Source organism: Spinacia oleracea, chromosome 4 (assembly GCF_020520425.1).
Source record: "Spinacia oleracea cultivar Varoflay chromosome 4, BTI_SOV_V1, whole genome shotgun sequence".
NCBI classification, from domain to species: Eukaryota; Viridiplantae; Streptophyta; class Magnoliopsida; order Caryophyllales; family Amaranthaceae; genus Spinacia; species Spinacia oleracea.
In genome coordinates this window covers 104,720,909-104,725,800 of record NC_079490.1, presented here as the reverse complement: position 1 = coordinate 104,725,800, position 4,892 = coordinate 104,720,909, and the positions used below count along the sequence as shown (strand labels likewise).

General features: G+C 42.3%; 1 pseudogene; it reads right to left on the bottom strand.

Moving 5' to 3' along the window:
* Positions 1-1,153: 1,153 nt before the first annotated feature.
* Positions 1,154-1,254, bottom strand: LOC130460270 (uncharacterized; annotated as a pseudogene).
* Positions 1,255-4,892: the final 3,638 nt, after the last annotated feature.

Here is a 4,892-nt window from a genome sequence, read left to right as displayed (position 1 = left end):
AATTTTATTGTTTCAATTAGCTTCATTAGTTCAATTAGTTTTATGATTAGGATTAATGTTAGTATAATGTTGATGTTAATCATGCTAATTAAGTAGTTTAGTCTAGAGGTTAGGGATGAATCCTTGGCATTGAATTTGGGGAATTTTAGGGAAAATTCATGATTGATGTTGTGATTAAATGTGATTTAGTGATAAGACATCCATGACTAGTTGAGTATAGTCGCGATGCTATTTGATTAGAATTGATTGGAATGTATGATTTAGGTTTGGCAAGACATTGTGAGCCTATTTTGTGCAAGTGAATGATAGGTTGCTTCGCGTGCTCCATCCGAGAGGTGGCGAGCATGTCATTTGGTTTCAATCCCCTATGTGATATGTCGTTGCATATTCATGAATGTCTTGACCTTGTTATTTCTTTGATTCAATTTCCATTGCCGATTCCCGAAATCTCTAGAATTTCTTTATTTGTTTGCATTTCTAGATTTCATTAGATTAGTTCAAAAACTCAAATTCCATTCGAAATAGCTTGTGAACGCATAGATTGAATTGTCAAACATATCCATTCCTATGGTACGATCCCTATACTTTCCGCTATAGTCCACATAGCCGTTTAGTTAGGTGTTCTATAAATTTTGTTTGATTTGGTGAATTTCTATTCAACGACGGAAAAACACCCTATCAAAATGGCACCGTTGCCGGGCGATCAAGCCACAACAGATTCGAATCGTTGAGTGTTGGTGAGGAACAAGAAGAGAGTGAGCAATCTATTGAGACTATGGCGCTTCCGGTTAAGAACTTGGAAATACCGGGGGCATTTGAAGCAACATGCGGTATTCAAGCCCCCACAACGAGTGCCAACAATTTTGAGATCAAGCCCGCCTTGATCAACTTGGTTCAAAGCCACCCCTTTTGTGGGAAGAGCAACGAGTCACCTCACGAACACCTCAAACAATCCGAGCACTATTGTGACACTATCAAGCACAATGGTGTCACATCGGACTACGTGAGGTTGACCTTGTTTCGTTTCTCACTACTTGGGCGAGTTAGTGATTCGCTTGACAAGGAGGTGAAGCCCAACTCACTTCGCACTTGGAACGAGGTGACTAGTGCGTTCTTGAGCAAGTTTTACTCGCATGGGAAGACGGCGGAATATCGCCACAAAATTCAATCCTTTGAGCAAAGGCGAGACGAGACACTTTTTGAAGCTTGGGATCGTTTTAAGGAGTACCAAAGGAAATGCCCTCATCATGGGATCCCTAAGTGGTTGTTACTTCAAACCTTCTACTTGGGGTTGAGCCCAAGTTCAAAGACAAGTCTTGATGCGGGCGTGGGAGGCCCCACCATGAATAAAACCGAGGATCAAATTGAGGAGATAATTGAGGACGTGGTCCAAATTTATCAAGCTTGGCATGTTGGTGCAAGGGACTATGATGGCAAGGGAAGGAGTGATGATGGTAAAGGATCGGTTTATGCTATGGAGCAAGCTAGGATCATTGAGAAGCTTAGCTCGAGGTTGGAGAAACTTGAAAGCACGCCAAGCCAACCACCATCTCCATTTGCGGGAAGAGAAACAAGCCAACCCCCATCACCATCTACAATTCCACCACCTTCGGCTACTCTTCTCACTAAGGGGAAGAGCAAGGTCAGTTCCTATGACACAATGCCTCCGGGCACTTCTTTTTGTGATAATTGCCAAGATTTTGGTCACTTCCCCAATGCATGTCCCTTGGTTCATAATGTGTCTTTTGTGGATCATGGCCCTTCGTATGAAGGTGATTTTGATATGGAGTATGCTCATGCCTTGAATCAGAGGTCTAGAAATGATAACCCCAACAATCAAAATTTTGCTAGGCAACCTAGAGGGCCCCCTATGTATGGTTCCCACCAAGGCTGTGGCCAAGGAAGTGGGTATGATAGCCAAAACCGAGGTGGCTTTAGAGCACAAGGCTATCAAGGCCAAGCGCCCTATGGTCAACCTCAAGGTTTTGGCAATCAAGGCCAATACCATCAAGGTAGTTATAATCCCAACCATCAAGACGGAGGGGGTTATAACTACTCTTATGGGAAATTTAGGGGTGCCTCTAGTGGGGGTTATCCTTTGAACTCGGGAGGTCCATATGGTGTGTCTCAATTTACACCTCCCGGATTCAATGGACCGAGGACCTTTGGCAACCAATATCAATCAAACCTTAGTGGTTATGGCAATACACCTCCACCACTCCCGCCTCTCAAGTCTAATCTTGAGGCTCTCATGGAGTCGTTTGTGGGGGCGCAAGCCAAGAAGAATATCGAGTTTGAGGATGGATTCAAGCAATCCAACACTCACTTGAATATGATTGAGACCCAACTAGCACAACTAGCTAGCACCATCAAAGAGCAACAAGTGCACACTAGCCTCCCACCCCAAGGTCAAGCACCTAAGAAAATGTACTCGGTTGTGACTCGGGGTGGGATGATTCTAGATGATGATGCTAAGATAGTTGATGCATCTTGCTCTAGGGGTAAGGATTCTACGGGGAATGAGTCTCCAGACTGTGATAAGGCGGAAGAGGAGTCTCATGTCGACAACTTGAGTGATGGTGATAAGTCGAAGGAGACTACTCTTCCTCCTCTCCCAATTCCTCCTCCCCCCTACCCTCAAAGATTTGCCGGTAAAAAGCTTGATGATAAATTCCATTAGTTTTCGAAAACCATTACCAAGCTATATGTGTCATTGTCTTTCACCCAGGCGCTCAAACAAATGCCACATTATTCTCGGTTCATGAGAGACATTTTGAGCGGCAAAAGGACTTGTGGCACTAATGAAACCGTGCACCTAACGGAGCATTGTAGTGCTTTGATTTCAAGCCCTTTCCCCCTAAAGCTCAAGGATCTCGGGAGCTTCTCGATTCCTTGTAGCATCCAAGAGCTTAGGTTTGACAACGCTCTATGGGACTTGGGGGAAAGTGTAAGTATTTTGCCGTTCAAAATCTATAAGAAACTTCGTCTTGGCGATCTCACCCCTACCCCTATGTCCTTGCAATTAACCGATCGCTCGGTTATGTTTCCTTTGGGTAGGGTTGATGATGTTCCCCTTGTGATAGGGAAGTTGACTTTTCTTGTTGAATTTATTGTCTTGGTTATCGACGAGGACGCCCATACCCCTATTATTTTAGGGAGACCATTCTTGGCTACGGCGGGTGCTCTCATCGATGTTCAAGGTGGCCTTATCACTTTGAAGGCGGGAGACGCCAAGGCTATTTTCAAGCTTGCTATTGATGATCATTGTTGCTCTAAGATGAGAAGTTGTATGAAATTTGACACTCTTGCTTGTGTTGAGCACAATCATTCTTGTGCTAATGCTTCTAACAATATTTGTGTTTTTAAGTGTGATTTTGAGATTGATAGGAAAGTCAAGAAGGATATGCACGAGAGCTCCTTTGTGCTAGGCGAGTCCTATGATAACGTCATCACCATTCCCGACACATTCGGGATGGATCTAGATGATGTGGGGTCACTCACTCCGGCATGTAATGGTAAGAGGTGTCTGAGCAAGAACTCTAAGCAATGCAATGAGAAAAGTTTCAATTGAAACACAAAAAAAAAGGGAAAATTAAATCAAGAAAAGTGCAAAAAGAGTTGTAGTTTAGAATTGTTTTTGAATAAGCTTGGGGGTACCCCAAATAAGTGGTATGAGTTTGTTTTTGGTTCGATTTGCTTGAGTTGAGTTCTATCATTGCGCTTCACTCTAGGTATGAGCACCAAATTACCAAATTTGTTCCACACCTTACCCCTAGCCTACGTTACACCCTAAAAAGTCCTCTTGACCCTTTTGAGTTGAGTCATCGTCGGTGGAGGGAGAATTTGGTCAAGTTCATGGAATGGGATTGTCATGCTAATATGTCGGGTAGCCTAATCTTGTTTTCTCCGGCGCCTTCGCGGTGTCTCGAGACGCTACTCTCAAGGGTGGAAAGGATCTAGAGATTTGACGTGGTATGCTCGGTTGAAGGGGAATTGATTAGTGCTTGCCCTTAGTTCGCTTTGCTTGACGCTCGAATATTTCACTCGACTTAGGACATTGGTTAGCGTGCATTCGTCTATTTAGTTAGTAATATTAGCATTCTTTTGTGCTCGTTCCATAATAAAGGCCCTTATCTTCAGTTTTGTTGTTTCGTTTTTCATTTTTCTTTTCCTTTCTTTTCTTTTTCTTTTCTTTTATTTCTTTTTCTTGGTTCGTTTTTCATTTTAGGTCTTGCCTTGATTCAAATTTTTGGAAGAGTTATGGGTGTTTCTCTTTGGAAACCCTTGCGAGATCCCACTCGCCCTCATGAGCGATTGTGGGGTTCAAAGAGCTTATTGCATGCGCTTAAATGCAACCGTGATTCCTACGAAAGTGAGTTAGTGTGCATTCTTGTAGTTCTTGTTTCGTAATTTTGATTTTGAATAATTAAGCTCATTCTCCTCCCCATTTCTCATTCTAGCTTTGCTTGAGGACAAGCAAAGGGTTAGCTTGGGGGAGTTTGATGAGCGACATTTATGTCGCTCTTAGCTTAGGATTTTAGTTCATTTTATTAGCATTTTATTATTATTTTCGCTAATCGTTTTTAGTTCGTTTGTTGCATTTTTGCATTTATCGTTACATTCTCTCGTCTTGCGTATATTCTAGCCGTTTTCGCTCTAAATATGTCTTTTATGCTCAATTTTATAGCGTGGGGTCATTTGGAGTGTTAACGTGCTAAATAATGTGACTTTTGGCTTAGACGATGATTTAAATGGCTTTACGATTTGCGAAAATGTCAAACGAATTAAATATGTGATTTTCCGATTCAATAACGCGTTTTTCGATTTTAATAATGTGCTATACGATTTTCTAGCGTGCTCGACGATTTTAGAATATATTTTACGATTTTATT